The following is a 17,439-nucleotide window of genomic DNA, read 5'->3' on the forward strand; positions in this document are numbered from 1 at the left end:
ACAGCTGTCCAGATGGAAGCATGGAAGTGCTTGCTCCCCAGTAGACCATGCCATTTTTGTTTGTCTGTTGTTTACCAATTCAGCTAAATGTAGATTTGGTAATTACATTTCGACAAACAGTTATATGTCTGAAACTAGCATGAAATACAATCTATATGAAGAGCAATCAGTTCTAGATATGTACAAATAAAGTAATAATACACTTCCTCTTTTCTTGTGCAGTACATGTGGAAAGCTTAGAAGAAGGACCACAGATGATGAATGCTATGTCACCATAATGCTTTCTTTACAACCAGATATGTAATAGCGTTCACTGAAGATACACCTTACTATACTTCCAGCTGTACATACTGGGTCAAATACAAATTCAGAAATATTAAACATTTCGTTATAACAACAGAACCTGAAGTAGCATACCTTGGAAAAGGGGTGACAGAACTACTCAGAAAAGCAGACATATTGGGGGATCTACATGGATTACAGTATGACTGCTGGCATGCCAAGTGAAACTACTACTTTCCAAGAAAAAGGGAAAGTGTGCCAAACTACTGGAATTAATTAATAACTTCTACATTATAATGGTCATGGTCTTACAGCACTTACTTTACTTACTACATTAATACATCTGTTATCCAATCTGATGCATAAACACATTTCTTCAAATTTCAAGGGAATCTGCTAATGAACAGTGATACGATCTCTTGCTGTCTGCTTTCTGTAATACTAAAGAATGTGCAGGACTGGCCATTACTAAATTGCTCCAGTTTGTAATTAATCTGAGATATAAAGTAGCTCAGACTGATCATCTGATTATTATCAATTACTGTTAGCCTTCTCCAAATAAAGCTGAAAACCACAGTAGTATAACTGCTTAGTCAAAGTATTTATTTTACAGTATAAAAAAAGAAGTCACCTATTCCTTGTTCCCCTTTAAGAAGAAGACTAGTGGTTTGTTTAATTCACATTTCCTCTCCAGGAAGAAATAACAAAAAAAAAAAAAAAAAAAAGACAAGAGACAGAGTGATGCTTTCAGCCAATCACAAGAGAAGTAGAAGCAGTTTATTTAACTGATAAGTAAAGACAGAGGAAAGAGAACAGAGAGAGAGAGAGAGAGAGAGAGAGAGAAAACAACATATGGACATTACACCTACTATAAACCAACTTTAAAATTCATCCAGTATGCAGAAATAAGGTAAGCCACAGTGTTTCTACTTTACAAAAGTACTTTGTTAAGGTTGTAAGAGAAGGGTTTTATATATAATTCAACCCTTCGCTGCTGAGTTTTTCTGAATTTCTGTGTTTCTTACTCACCAGAAAAAGCATACTAGGACATAACATCCTGGTTTTAGTCACCTCTCGTCAAAAAAGTAAACGTTAGCTGTGTGCATGAAACAAAAGAAGTCAGAAACCTGTAGTACATACTGATATATAATCTAACAAAACATGGCACGATGTAACTGTCACTAGTCTCACATTACACCTGCTTTAACATGCTGATGATGTAACAGGGCTAGGGGGCAGGTTCCAGGTAGAACGTTCAGTTAACAGTGTGAGGTATAATGGAAATGCACTCTATCTTCTTCAAAGATGGGTTTTAATGCAACAGTAGTAAATCATTAGCATAATTCTGACAAGTAACATGAGTTCAGTGCTAATAAAAACTGTTTTAACTAGGACTTTAAGCTGCTAGTTGTCTAACAGTGTGTTTAAAAATCTGAGTTATGTTTGAAAGCATTCTCAGAAAGTAAATTTATGTTTACAATTAGGATATCTGTAAAAGAGAAGTCAGTGTCTTAACTATACATATTTTATATCTTTCAGTTTTGTTAGCGGTAACTATATGGTTAAGCACACACTACATTATATTCTGCTGAACAAATAGCCACGCACCACAAACTATTGCACAGGATACAATACTTTATGTCACCAGTTTAAACTGGAATATTGTGTTCATTTTTTGAAAGTTGCCTTTGAAAACGGACGCCAAGTCAGGTGATAGTGTGCAAAGAAAAGCTACTAGGGCAGGCAAGGGAAATGTGAAATGTGGCACATGCATTATGGAGAAATATTTTAGAGCAACGGGTATGTTACCAATGCAGAACAAATGACAAAGAGTAGGGATAATTATATGCACAGTTATCACCAGATAGTAGGTTGGTGAAACAGAAGTGAAAATGAACAGTAGAGGAAGTAGAAACATGTACAGCAGTTGGTGTGGTTGGTGGATTTAGGACTAATATCAGGATGCATTACTTAATAAAGACAGTGGTGACGTAGGACTGCATAATGAAATGCTAGCAGAATGTGTATATGTAAAGCGGATCAAAGGAGCTTGGATTTATCAAAAAAATAATAAAAAAAAGCTAGTGCAAAAGAAGGACCACTGCATTCAGTTAACTGTATGACTAGAGTGATTTTCTTTAGTTGGTAAATTTGCGTGTCTGTATGTTGTCAATTGTACATCTATATGAAAGGAGCAGAGTGTAGTTCTACTGTAGATTCAGGACACAAATAATTAGCTTGTACGTATAAGATGAGGTTTTTGTAAATGTTGCCTCATGAAATCTGCTAAGTATTAAAGGGCAAGTGTGTGGCAAATACTTTTGCAATTTCTAACTGTATATACTTGAGAAAACTGAAGCAGAGAACTAGTTTTATGTCCAGAAATAAGCAAAGAATAATTTGCATTATAGCTATAAAAGTGCAATTAAAACATAAGAGTCTCAGACTTACTTCACATTGAAAATAGAAACTGGAATTTGCAAAGCAAAGGCCTTTTGTGAAGAAAACTAATATGCAGAAGGTTGAGTGTCTTAACTATAACTGAACATTTCAGAGTGCTTCCTCACCTGATCTGTCCCGAGGGGCATGTCCTATAAGAATGCGTGGTGAGAATGTCATTGCTTATTCTGTGTGGACATCCATGTTCAGGAATAATAAGCAACAACAGTTCTTACTCAGCAGTCTGTCTTTTGGGAGAATGGGATGTGGTATGGCTTTTGAATAATAATAATAATAATAATAATAATACATGGATCAGCTATTGAAACTATTTCACATGCTCAGCCAATATATCTAGCAAGTCCCAGCACTTATTTAAACACAGAAAATGCAAATTGTGCAGTTTTAAGGACATTTTTTTAAATCAGCTGATGTAGCTTAAAGTAACTGCTTGATAAATTGTTTGTATGAACTTTTTATTTTTTAGCATATGACTCTGTTTTATCACCTAAAATACAAGTTTGCATGGGTAAGCAATGCATTCAATAAGGTAGAAAGTACTACAGCATAACAGAATTTTTAGCTGTTTACATAGGCCCGACCAGGCAGGGAGAAGGTAATGCAGAATAACAGAGTTTTCAGCTGTGCTCATAGGCCTGACCAGGAAGGTAGAAGGTAATGCAGAATAACAGAATTTTAAACTGTGAGCATAAGCCTGACAAGTGAGGTAAAATAATAGAAATGTTTAGCTCTGTACATAAGCCTCACCAACAAGGTAGAAAGTACTGCAGAACGGTAGAATTTTTAGCTGCTTAGACAGGCTTGACTGCATACATGGGGACACTGCAGCCTAAAATGCCCATTATTCTGTATCAATACTCACCCTGCAGTGCATTATTATATGCAAAAACAAGGAATGTCAGAAAAATATATTCTGTCTTTAGTATGGTTAACAAATATAACATTTTTGTAGTTTTGCCTTAAATAACACCAGTTAGTGAAATATTTTCTCTCTGATGGTTGCAAATGATGCTGCTGTAAGGATAACAGGATGAAGGTTGCCAATATTTACATTTTATCCAGAAGAACAATTTCAGGTAGTGGTTTTCTTTGAGGTAATTGTTTACAGTCAGTATGTTATACTGTTGCTTGAGAGGAATGTATAAATGTATTTATTTGCTAGGAAAGTCCAACTTGGCCATGAGAGACAATTTTTCAGCAGAGACCTGGGGAGGAAACAAAACATTCTCAGTAGTACGTCATACAAGGTTACAGTAGTAATGTGTACATTATATTGAAAAATTACTATAATCCAGAGGAACGTACAGGTAAACAAATGTTATATGGATAATTAAATGCAATATATGCAATAAAGAAATGTAAAAAAAAAAACATAAAGGAGTCCAAAGGAAATATTTTCAGTAGGTACCTGGTGCAATGGAGAGCATGCAGACTATTGCTGAGAGTATAAAGAAGAAAGGGGTTATTGGAATATATGCATCCTGGAGAGAGCCGGAAATGATTATGATAACCTGCATTATTAGCATTAAGGATATTAATAGATGTTGATGAAAGTAAAGAGCCTAGAATTTGCTAGTTGTCTAATGGATGTGGGTAAGGAATTCCATACCTTGCATATGAAGTTGCAAAATAAGGCATCCCCATGGCTGTTGAAAGATTTTTATGAGAAGGTAAGGTATTTATCTTTAGAACACATTCTATTATTAGACTTACTGCAGAACACTTTTTAGGGTAAAAGAGGATGCTGAGTGCAACGTTTAGTTCTGCGAAGGTCAGGGCATTGAGAAATGTGTTTTATTTGGGCATACTGGCAAATTTGGTTGTTTTGTTATAGCATTGTTCTAACTTGTTTAGTTGAATAGTTTGGAGGTTTGTAAGGACTGCAGAGAATATTGTTGGCTTGGAACGAGGGAGGTTGCTCTGGTGTGTTTTTTTTGGGGGGGGTTGTACTATCAGATAATAGGCTGCTCTGTAGAACAAGCTTAGTTTGTGGTGAGCTTGTTTAATTGCTTTTTGTACATGAATGCCAAATTTGAGTTTGTTGTCACTCCTAGTAGTTTGCTTTGGGGAACAATTTGAACAATAAATTGTTTGGGGAGTAAATGTTGAAGTTATTGTGCGACTCACGGAGAGATTTGGGGTACTTTAAATAAGATGAGAGTATGGATTTTCTTTGGACTCATTGAGTTCTATTAGATAAGGGGCTGTTGAACCAATTTAAAGTAGACACAGAGACACCTAGTTAAGTAAAGATATTTAGCATGATTGGGTGAGATATGGTGGTGGCGAATGCTTTATAAAAGTCAAGGAATTTAAAAAAGACACTTACTTTTCATTTCTAAATTGATTGACTGCCTCTGGGAGGAACAAGATTTCCATGGTTGTGCTGTTATTTGGACTAAAGCTGTGTTGTAAGGGTGAGAGCAGGTTGTTATTTAAAAGGTACTGCAGTAGTTGTGAATGTATGTAGTGGGGGAAGAATGGCTTTACGCCAAAAGTGAGATGGGTCAGTGAATTTCCCATCTTATCTTTTTAACATTTTTATTAAATATCACTTAAGACATAGGCAAAAATACGTTAATATAAAAGAAAACAAATCCTATTAACATGTTTCCAGTTATGTGCATTATACAGTCACATATGTTCTTTTTTGTAACTATCATCAGTCCAATATTATATAAATTGTTCAATTCCTGCCTTCTCTTAAACCTCATTCCTCCTCTTGAGCATTATTCTGCATTTATTATTCCCACAATTCCCATTAATATTTTTATAATTTGTTTCTTCCCTTTTTAAAGATCCCACTTCCAGTTCTTTTATCTCTTATACCATATTCAGTACCTTAAATAAAGTTGAGTTAGACTGATTTCCATTTCCTACTAACTGCTTTTTTGGCAGCCACCAGAACTAAACTTAACAAGGTCTTACTAAGTCTAGTGTCCTAGCTTAAAAAATCATTTCCTTAGTTACGCCAATCTGCTTACCCAATATTTCTATCAGAGTACTTTGTTGGAAATTTTTAAAAATACCAACTCGTTACATTTCCAAAACGTATGTTCCCAGTTACCTCCAGGATTTACCACTTTTGTGAAGTGTAATGATATATGATTTTTTTCCAGAGGGTAGGAATGTGAGATACAGAGACGGGTGTATCAGTGAGACTAGACATTGGATAGTCAATGATTTCAGCTACAAGTTTCACATATTCTGCCGGGAGATTGTCAGCTGCTAGGGCAGTAGGTTTCAATTTGCTAAAGAGTATTTTGATCCATTTAGTGGGTACTAGGTACAGAACGAAAGCAGGAGAATTGTTAGATGTCTGCCGGTGTGCAGTCAATAACAAGGGGGGAGGTGTTATGGAGTAATTATGAGGTTGCATTAATGAAATAGGAGTTAAATGTAGATGTTATATTTTGGTCAGTGTCACTGGCTAGAGGACTGTTTTTTTTTTCAACCTTGGTTTAAGGAGCTTGTTTGTGGTTAACCCAAACATTATAAGATTCCTGGTTTCAGATTCCTGTAGATTAGTCAAATATGATTTTATATCCCCCTGGAATTAATGTCTTTGTTTAGATACGTAATTCTCTGTATGTTTTGTAGGAAGTGGGTGTGTGGTCAGAATGCCACTGTTTCCTGGCTCTGTCTCTACAACTTATACAGTTTTTTGGTTTCATGATTCAGCCTGGGGAGAGGTTTGCCTTGACCCTTTTCATCTTGATGGGAGCATGGGTGTAAGGATGTTTAATAAGTAAGAGTTGAATGTTTCAGTTGTTTGTTCAAGTGGAGAATTTTTAGAGAGTATCTACCTGTGTGTGTGTGTGTGTGTGTGTGTGTGTGTGTGTGTGTGTGTGTGTGTGTGTGTGTGTGTGTGTGTGTGTGTGTGTGTGTGTGTGTGTGTGTGTGTGTGTGTGCGTGTTTGGTATAGGTATCTACTTGACTGTTTTACTGAAGTGAATGACAGAAAACTTAAAATACTGAAACTCAGAATGTTGAAAACTCAAAATATTGAAAAAGGGAAATTTGCCATTTCCTCACTGTTGCGCAATCCCACATTTGATAGATAAAATTAGCAAAGAACATAGGTGGTACTGGGTGGAGTCTTGCCCCCCTGCTTTAACAAGGTTTCAGCAGGGGCGACTCATGCTATAGGACTGCAAGACTGCAGCCTCCCCGCCTGTAAAATGAATAAAATAAATTCCCCATTCCCCCCACCATAGAACATATAAAAATAAAATTAAACATTTCTGGACTCCGCACATGCGTGCTTAGTTCCTGACTGTTGTGTTAGGCAGACCAGAACTCCATGCACATATACGTGCTCATTCCTGAGCTCCAGACTGCTCTGTTAGGCAGTACGGATAGGGAAGGCAGGAAACTCTGCCCTTCCAGCCCAGAGGTCTGTGCAGGACTGCATCGCCTGCAGTCTGGAGGCTCCAGCCTCCTCACATTGACCCAACAGCAGGAGGCTCCAGCTTCCTCACGTCTCACGGGAGACCCAACAACATGCATGAGCCGTTATGGAGGACAGAGACAGGTGATCAGGCTGCAGGATCGCTACGGAGGACTTAGCTGGGCTGCTGCAGAGTACAGGATCGCATGGAGGACAGAGACTGGTAGGGTGTTTATGGAGGACAGAATTGTGTGTGTGTTTATGAAGGACAGTGGGTGTTTATAGAGGACAGAAGTGTGTGTGTGTGTGTGTGTGTGTGTGTGTGCGTGTGTATTTGTGATGCCCCAGTTGCTACATGGTGGTGGTTAGAGAATAAGGCTTGAACACTGTACCTTGGGCCCAATGACAAGAGCCTGAATTCCCATCCCACCACCATTTGCAAAACATTTGCAGATTTTTGCCTCATATTTGTTCTGTTCCTCATAAAATCTGTGGTTTCTGTATTTTTGTTACTTAACACAGCCAGTAGTGCAGTGGTAGCATTGTTGCCTGACAGCTACAGGTTGTCTGGTTTGATTCTTAGCTGGGGTGCCTTCTGTATGGAGTCTGCATGTCCTCCCTGTGTTTGTGTGGGTTTGCTCTAGTGTCCTCAATGGATATTTGTCCCTATTTTTTGGACTGTATTCCCCCATTATTGGCTTTGTCCAGGTTTTTTGTGCCAAGGTTGAGAGCTATGGTGATAACTGAACTCACTGAATATGTTTGGGAGCTGTATTCCCCCATTCTTGGCTTTGTTCAGGTGTTTTGTGCTAAGATGTTGACAGCTCTGGTGAGAACTGAATTCACTAAATGGATGCCACTTAAGTTTCAGTCTTCCTTTCTTTCATAAAAATAGATGATATGGCATAGTGGTATGTTGCTCTGACTGTTTTGCACAGGGTCCTGGGTTCAATACTTGGCAGTGAAATGTATGGTGGTAACACAGCATTTTATTTCAGCAACTTTCCAACATTATACAAGCAATGTTTAAAATGTGTCCCTGGTTTTTGGGCTTTTACCCCCCCCCCCAAATAATTTTATTTTTTTTCCAGATTTCTTGTGCTGCAAAGTTCAGAGATACAGCTGAGTGTCGAGTAGATTTTACAAGGAGATGAGAGCTGCAGGGGAACAAAAATTTAGTGTTGCTTATGCTGAGTCTGCTTACATTGTTAATAGCACAACAGGTAGTGTACTTGCTTTTGATGCAGAAGGCTGTGGGTTCTACTCCCACAGTAGGTAGATCCATTGCTGATACTGTACTCTGCTGTAATGGGGATGGATGCTGCAGTCCTCTTTGGCGAAGATACCTAATAACTATGAACCTGTTATCAGTTTGCCATCCATTCCCTATTGCAATATTACTAGCTTATCATTTTTTGAATGCAGCATAGGCAATTTATTCCTCAAGGGCAACAGGCATTTTATTTGTAGATGAAACAATGACATATAAAGTTGTTTGCTAGCAGTAACCTCTTCATTAGTTAACAGATTTCTTTAATGTGGAATTATTTAGATGACTTTTACTTCTTCAGAGATCGTGCATATTTACTGATACTGGTGGACTGTAGAAGTTTGAGTAGACTTTTATGATGAAAATTTTCTAAATTTGGCAGTTTTGCCATTATTGGTGCATGCATTTTGTTTCATTGTTTAATGGAAAAATGTTCAAAACAATAAATTTAAATTGCCGTCTAACAACTGTACTGTATTATACCAGGAATATACTTTAGTACAGTCAGGAAGGTGTATCAAAGAGCATGTGTATGTTACATTTTCAAGGGGCCTATGATTTGAAAACAGCCCAAAATTAATCTTTATCTGCCACTGGCAAAATGTATTTTCTTTGAATTTGGGTTTCAATGCTATTTTAATGAATGTGTGTTTCAAGGGCAGAGAAGTTTTAATGCTAAGTCTATTTTCATTGTGAGACTGCATTGCTTTGTTTAGCAGATATCTACTAGGGTTTATGCTGTAAAATATAAAATAAAACTTTCAAATGAAATCCATATCATTGCAGTAGTAAAGCAGTATGCACATTACAGTGTTTATGGCAAATGGGGCAAAATAACCAAGGAATGGGACATTGGAATGGCTGCAGGGGGGACGCTCCATTCGCCCATGATTTTGTGAGGGGGAGAAGGGCAGCAAACTCAGACAGCCCCGGCTGAACTATACCTCTCAACTGTCCAGAATTTTTCAGAATTAATAGATTTTTGCTTCTTATTTTTGGTTTGTTCCTCATAAAATTTGTGGTTTTCTGCCAAATCATTTAGGAATGAAGTCACTAAATAATGACAGACATTGAGTTTCAGACATCATAACCTTCAGAAAAATGCATGCTAAAGCAAGACCTGTTATTCTATCAACTGTCTTAAGTTTATACAAGAGCAATTTTTAGTACTGTTTGTATGTTCCCCAACATATTTGGCCTTGTCCAGATTTCCTGCATTAAGAGGTTGAGAGGTACATGCAAATAAATCGCTTTATAGAACTAGGAATATCCAAACCTCTAAACAGTCTCCAATTTTGGCTCAAAATGTTGCTCTCCCCCTAATAATCTCTCTTCAAAATGGCAATTTTGGAAGAAAACATGGAGGGTTTACAATTATAAATAACTGTAATGATCAGAGTTATAGATTACTTTTATTTCAGAAATGCATGTAGATGCTCTTATTTTGTCAGCTGCTCAGGTTAACAGTACTAATTTTAAAAAGGTGTCCTTCTTTGACATGTTCCTAGCTGTATTGTGTGGCAATTTTATATTTCTGCATAACATTTTTGGTCTGTTTTTCATAAAATTGTCATTTTCTGGCAAATTAATAGCAAATCATTAAAGACTGAAGTTAGAAAATAATGGCAGACATTTGAGTTTTAGATTTCATACCCTTCAAAAATTCATACTAATGCAAGACCTACTACTATTCTATTATCTTTCTACATTTATAAGAGCAATATTTAAAAATTGTCTTTATTTTTGGGCCTGTGTCCCACTTCTATGTATGGCTTTGTCCAGATTTCTTGCTCTGAGGTTGAGAGGTATGAGTGTCAGAGCCATCACCGTCAGCCAGAGACATTTCAAGCTGTGACCTACTTGTTGCACTCCACTCCCCATTGTAGTGGCTCTGGATGTGTTAAAGCAAGGCAAGGAGCAGTTATGCAGTGTAAGTGTGCAGAGTATTCCCCCATCCAGGGTAGACCACAAGTACGACCGTGGTTTTTCATCTGTCTTTGATTTTGCAGAATGTTCTGGTTTTCTGTCATATTTTTATACTGTTGATTTATGCTTCTTATTATTCAGAAAATGCATGCTGTTGCAGTGCCCTGTTGCTCTGTATTAAAGTAGCAATGCTTTAATGACCATCAGGTAAGCTTGTCGGAGATTGTAAGATGCAAGTAAGCTGTAATAAGCATACTGTTAAAGAATTACCAACACTGAAAGCCTTTTCATTGTTGCCATGCAGAGAATATTTACATAACTAGATAACATATAAGTCTTAGATATTGAAATGCATATGACAGTATTTGTAATAAAGGACAGGATTACAGTATTTTCAGAAGCTCATTACATTTGTTGGAGACTTGCAGTTATCTTTGCAGGCTTTATCCTTAAACTAAACAGAATGCCAATTTATCATGTGTGGTCCATAACCTGTGCAGTAATCCTTTAAGCAATTTATCTTGAGCTTGTTTCTTGTTCGCTGTTCATTTTTTACTTTGATCATGTGTTCTCCATGAAACAAGTTGATAGTTGTTGTCAGGCAGCAGGTCTTTTTTGGATAAGAAACATTTTTACAAGGGGGGGTATCACAGAGATTGCTACTTTCAGCATGTTACTTGGTAATTTTATACAGCTGAATATAAATTATAATTAGAACTGCAGTACAAGGAGAAGTGGTTTGAGCTGAGTGCTGCTAGTTTTTTTTATACTTGATTTTAAGTGGCATTCCAGTAATGTATTTAAAAAGCAATTTATTTTTTCATGCCTCACAACTTTTGTGTTTCCATATAGATATTAAGTAAGTTGTCATGTAGCCAATGCATTGAAATATTTTTTTCTTCTACACTTCATTTTGTCTTGATTGGACTCTCGTAGTGATGGTTTGGCACCCAGAGCAGCGTATTTAATTAAAGTTCCAGTTGTTGTGGTTTTGAGCATAGCCCCACCCCTTTCTAGTTGGTCACACCCCTTCCCATTGGCCCCACCCATTCTGCTGTCTCCTGCAGCCCCACTTTAATTTGAAGTCACCAGCCAACACTTGGTTTCAGTATTTTGAGTTATTGATATTCTGAACTACGGACACACACACACACACACACACACACATATATATATTTATATATATATATATATATATATATATATTTTTTTTTTTCCGAAATTCAAATGGTTGGGACCATATCATTGAGTTTTTGAAAACCCAAAGCTTTTGAATGGAGATTGCAATACAGTGTGGCTCAGGAAATTTACCTTTTTATTCATTGTAGTGTGAAATCGGAGTTGGTATATATAAGTTGCAAGGGGTGTGGAGGTGCAGGGGGGACTTGCCCTCCTCCAAAAATGTTAAAAAATGTATATTTTTGTGTTTTTCTGTGTGTGTGTGTGTGTGTGTGTGTGTGTGTGTGTGTGTGTGTGTGTGTGTGTGTGTGTGTGTGTGTTTGATGTTTGAGCTTTAGGAAACTCGATCATATGGTCTTGACCATATGAATTTCGAGTTTCTGAAAACTCAGTCATCTTATATAGACCTATATATATATATACATATATAAGTTTATAGTGAGTTTTATTGAAACACAAAACATCAAATCAATGTAAGTTATCAATGATTACCATTAATTGCAACTAAAAAGAATGAAAAAAGTAATCACAAATGTAAACTAATAGGTTACATCTGCAATTACAAAAAGAAAAAAATAAAACAAAAAAACTAAGTTTACTTGGGATCACACAGATAAGAGGAAAAGGGAAATGCACAAGAATTATGTAACAGTCGATATAATGAATTTCAACAGTTTCAGAATTTGATCAACTGTACCACCAACAGCATTTCAGTATGTGATGAAATGCGTGCAGTGATAACTCACATAACACTCATATTTGTGTGTGTGTGTGTGTGTGTGTGTGTGTGTGTGTGTGTGTGTGTGTGTGTGTGTGTGTATATAGATATAGAGATATATAGAGTTATATAGATATACAGATGGATTTACTGCATTATGTCGATTTGCCATATTATCGAAAGTCATTTTGTTGACACCATAGAATCGAAAGCTGACCTAGTCGAACTCCTGGAACAGCAGAAATGGACTGCGGGAATGTAACCACTTGGGAACTATTGAAAAGCAATAAAATGAAGCACACAAAACTTACCAAAGTGGGAGTGTGCCTCCCACACATCCCCCTAACTAGGTATACCAACTCAGAGATCGCATTGATGTGGGGAAAAGGGCAAAGTTCTCCATGGTGGCCAGGTTGTTACATTCTTGGAAGCCGTTTTCACTGTTCTGGAAGTTCAACTAAGTCAGCTTTCAATATTATGGAGTTGATAAAATGGGTTTCAATAATATGGCATGTTGACATATTGAGGTAGACCCATACAGACATACATAAAGTCTTTTTAAATTTTATCTATGATCTTATATTTTGTTTACTTCTTCCTGTTTAAAATACTTTCACATTAAGGAATGCTATTCATAGAATGGTTGTTAGTAACTGAAATTATACCACTACCCTGTTGTTCTGCCAGCACATAAGGAGGAAGAAGCCAGCTGGACATCATAGGAGGTTTCTAGGTTATTGGCCCTGAGGCACTTATAAGCCTAGCCAAGAGTTTAGCCCATGTTTAGCCAAATCAGCACCCAATGCCCTTGTCCAGCAGGGACATGGGTGGAATCCCAGGGGTATATTTTCTGTTTCCCATCCAGTTATCCAGGTTGCCCTTAAAAAGAGGTAAAGAGGTACACTGCTTGATGTGGATAGGGGGTCTATTCCATAGATAGGGGAGTCTCTGGGACACAAATCTGTCCTGCCAACAAGTCTTGTTGATGTCACAGACCAGGTTGAGGCCACACATGCAGGTTACTCAAGTGGAACTTGACTTGCATATATGCAGCAGTCCCATCAAGGTGGGGTCTGTGAATGCCTTGTATGCCAGACAGAGGTCACCTCTGAGGAGTCTGTATGAAACAAAGTAGAGGGATAGGGCTTTTAGCTTATCTGTGTATGGTAGATGCTTGAGGCCCTGGATTCTTCTGGTGAGGAACCTCTGAGGTCTCTACAACTGCTGCATGTGCTTTGCGAAGTACATGCTGAAAGGGGCATTGTACTTGATAATGGGCCTTATAAGGGAAGAATACAGGGATGTTTTGACATCCTTGCCCCTGGATGAGATACCCTTACTTATGAGGTGGATCATGTAGAAGGCTTTCTGTACAACGAAAGCAACATGGTGGTCAAAAGTCAGGTTGATATCACCCTAGGTGCCCAAATCCCTCATGACTGATTGAGTGCTTAGGACATTGTTATGAATGTGATAATTTGTGGAGATGTCACTCTCCCCAAAGGGGATGATGATGCATTTTTTGGTATTCAGCTTGAGGCCATGTTTCTGACACCAGTCATTTGTCTGAGTGAGACCCTCTTGGAGGATGTCCACATCACTAGGGGAATTGATGACAGCACCCAGCTTGCAGTCATCTGCAAACTTGGTCAGCCATAGCCCACTAGTTATGGCTTGCACCTCAGAAAAGTATATCCCAAATAACAGAGGCCCCAGTACTGAACCCTGAGGTATGGCACTTGTTGCAGGTCTACTGCTTGATGTGGCTTCCCTTATTTTGACTACGTGGGTTCTATCAGTGACCCAGTTTGCTACCCATCTGGTAACATATGGATTGATGCCTAATTGTGAGAGTTTGTCTATTATGTCCGAATGGGGAATAGTGTCAAAGGCTTTGGCCGGGTCAAGGTAGGCGGTGTGCACAGTCTTCCTCTCATCCATGGCTTTGGTGACTGTCTCAAAGAAGTTGACCAAATTTAGCAAACATGACCTCCCCTTGACAGAGCCAAATTGGGTGGGATCAAGTGTTTGGAGGCTGCCAATGTCTTTATTGATGAGGTCCATGATAATCCATTCCATGGCCTTGCAGATCAGACTAGGTAGGTTGATGGGGCTATAATTTCCCGGCTCGGTGGACACTCCACCTTTCTGTAAAGGGATGACAGTGGCTGTCCTCCACTCAGCTGGGATGAAGCCAGTACTCAGGCTTTGGTTGAATAGGGTGCTTAGTGGTACTGGAAGTTCTTGCCTGTGTTCATGTAGGACGCAGTCTGGGATGTTATCAGGTCCCATTAAGGCGGTATGTTTTGTCTTTGAGAGAGTGGTGATGACCTGTTCGATAGATATAAGGGGAAGGGGCAGGTACTGGTGATGTCCTGATTTACTGATGGGGGGACAGAGAGGTAAAGTTTTGACTGAATCTGTCAGCCAACAAGTTTGCTATATCTACAGCATTTTATATATATATATATATATATATATATATATATATATATATATATATTTATATATATATATATATATATATATATATATATATATATCAGGTATATATATATATATATATATATATATATATATATATATATATTTATATATATATATATATATATATATATATATATATATATATATATATATATATATATATATATATATATATATATATATATAGGAGCCCTTCATAGGTAGGTACTAGGCTATTGCCCCTAGGGCCTATATAAGCCTAGCCAAAAAGGTACACTGGCTTTCGCCACCCAAGAAAATTATTTTCCTGTGGTCCTGTCGAGCAGATCCCCAGAGGTGATCCCCGGGGTGAATTTCCTATTTCCCATCCAATCATCAAGATTTTTCTTAAAGAGTGCTAATGAGGAGCTTTGTTTGATATAGATAGGTAGTTTGTTCCAGAGTATGGGAAGTCTCTGGGACAGGAATCTATTCCCCCAGCATGTTCTGTTTATTATGGTGACATAGGTTAGGTCCCTAGAGCATGTAGTTCGGAGGGATTGGGATTTCTTTCAGTGAAGCATGTTGAATAGCTCTGGGTTAGCCATAGCTTTGCATGTTAGGCCGAGCTCGCCTTTGAGTAGGTGATATGCGACGGAGTAAAGCTGGAGTTTTTTGAGATGGTCTGTGTGGGGCATCTGTTTGAGGCCGATAATCTTCTTTGTGAGGTATTCCTGTGGCCTTTACAACTGTTGTAGATGTCCTGTGACGTACATACCAAAAGAGGCATTGTACTCTATAATGGGTCTAATGAGAGATGAGTAGAGGGGAACAATGACCTCTTTTTCCTGGATGAGAAATCTTTTGTGATGAGGTGTGCCATGTAGAAGGATTTTCTGACTATGTGATAGCTCACGGGTACAGAGTTTTTACCAAAGCGGATGACAATGCTCTTTTTGGCATTGAGCTTGATTTCATGGCTTTGATACCAGGCATCTGTCTCAATGAGGTCCTTTTGTAGGATGTCCACATCGTTAGGAGTTTCAATTATGGCTCCTAGTTTGCAGTCATCTGCAAACTTCATTAGCTAAAGACCTTCTGTGTTAGCCTGTACTTCAGAAAAGTAGATACCAAAAAGGAGAGGATCCAGGACTGAACCCTGTGGTACTCCACTTTTCACTGGTCTGAAGTCAGATTTGGAGTCTGCTACATTCACAGTGTAGGTTCTGTCAGTGTGCCAGTTGGCAACCTATCTTGTGACACAGGGATTTATACCTAGTTTAGTGAGTTTATCTATAATTCCAGAGTGGGGAATGGTGTCAAAAACCTTGGCGAGATCTAGATAAGCTGTGTGAACCACCTTACCCTCGTCTAATGCTTTGGTGACTGCTTCAAAGAAGTCTATCAAGTTTAGGAGACATGATCTGCCTTTTACAAACCTGAACTGAGTGGGGTCCAGAGTTTGGAGATTACCAATGTCTTTGTTTATAAGTTCCATGATGATACGTTGCATGGCCTTGCAGACCAGGCTCATTATGCTAATGGGGTGATAGTTCCCAGGGTCCGTGGTGGCTCCCCCTTTGTGGAATGGGATAACCATCGCTGTGTGCCATTCAGTGGGCACAAAGCCTGAGGTGAGGCTATGATTGAACATGGTGCTTAGGTGGGATGCCAGTTCATTCTGTAGTACATGTAGAATGCAGACTGGGATGTTGTCTGGTCCCATGACTGCTGTATTCTTGGCTTTAGAGAGTGTGGTTTTTACCTGTGCAGCCATGATTACAGTAACTTTGCATTCTTCTGTTATAGAGATGGGCCCTTTAGGGGGTGAGAAGGGGGTAAAGTTAGCACTGAACCTATCTGCCAGGATGTTGGCAATATCAGTTGGTTCTGTATATTTAGTGCCATTGTGCTGTAACTCAGAACAGATCTGAGTGTTGCCATTGAGATTCTTGACATAGCTATAGAATGCTTTGTGGTTGTCTTTAGAATCAGTGGTGATTTTATTTTTGTAACTAGCTTTGGAGGATTTTATGAGGGATCTCAGCTTCTTACTGAGGCTGACCAGGGAGTTCCTCGAATCATGGGATTTTACTTTTTTTTGCAACAGTTTCTTTCTTCTGTTGTAGAGTTTGCTTATGGCAGGGGACCACCAGATTGGCTTCATTTTTCTGGAGGATACCATCTTGGTTCTGTTAGGGATAGCATGATCCATGCACTCGTGTAAGTGCTTATAAAGTGCATTTGTGGTGGATTCAGCAGTCGTACCTCTATTGTCCGTCTGCATGGGTGTCGTGAAGTTTGCCACTTCTGCCTTAAGAAGCGTGAAGTTGGCTTTGGAGAAATTTTTTACTGTAGTTTCCCTAATGGGGGGTAGGGGCAGGATGTGGATGTCTAGGGTGATTAGCTTGTGGTCGGATCTGACCAACAAGGAATTGACCTCTGGTGTAGAACACCAGTCACCCATGTTGGTAATGACCAGCACTAGGATATTCCTGCCCCTGGTGGGGGTGTCGATAAGTTGATCCAAGGTGTTGGAATTTCTGAATTCCAGAAATCGGTGAGCAAAAGAGTTGGTACAGGAATAGATTTCCCAGTTAATGGTGGGGTAGTTGAAATTGCCCATTATTAGGGTGTTGGGTTGTACCCTAATATTTTCTAGTGTAGCAAGAAATGAGGAGTGGGAATCATGGGGCATGGTGGGGGATCTGTAGCAAGTTACAATTTGGATTGCAGTCTTGTCCAGAGTTAGTTGCACTTGGATAATCT

The 17,439-nt window shown here is 38.5% G+C and overlaps 1 protein-coding gene across 1 annotated transcript in view; it reads left to right on the top strand.

Annotated features, from left to right (window-relative positions):
• Nucleotides 1–1,130: 1,130 nt before the first annotated feature.
• Nucleotides 1,131–17,439, top strand: part of ARHGAP33 (Rho GTPase activating protein 33) — a gene marked incomplete in the record, with an annotated part of 3,206,105 nt that continues 3,189,796 nt past the window's right edge. Inside the window, 1 exon segment of the mRNA XM_044080442.1 lies at nucleotides 1,131–1,192.

This window comes from Protopterus annectens, chromosome 8.part0, assembly GCF_019279795.1.
Source record: "Protopterus annectens isolate FY-2018-M chromosome 8.part0, PAN1.0, whole genome shotgun sequence".
Lineage (NCBI taxonomy): Eukaryota > Metazoa > Chordata > Ceratodontiformes > Protopteridae > Protopterus > Protopterus annectens.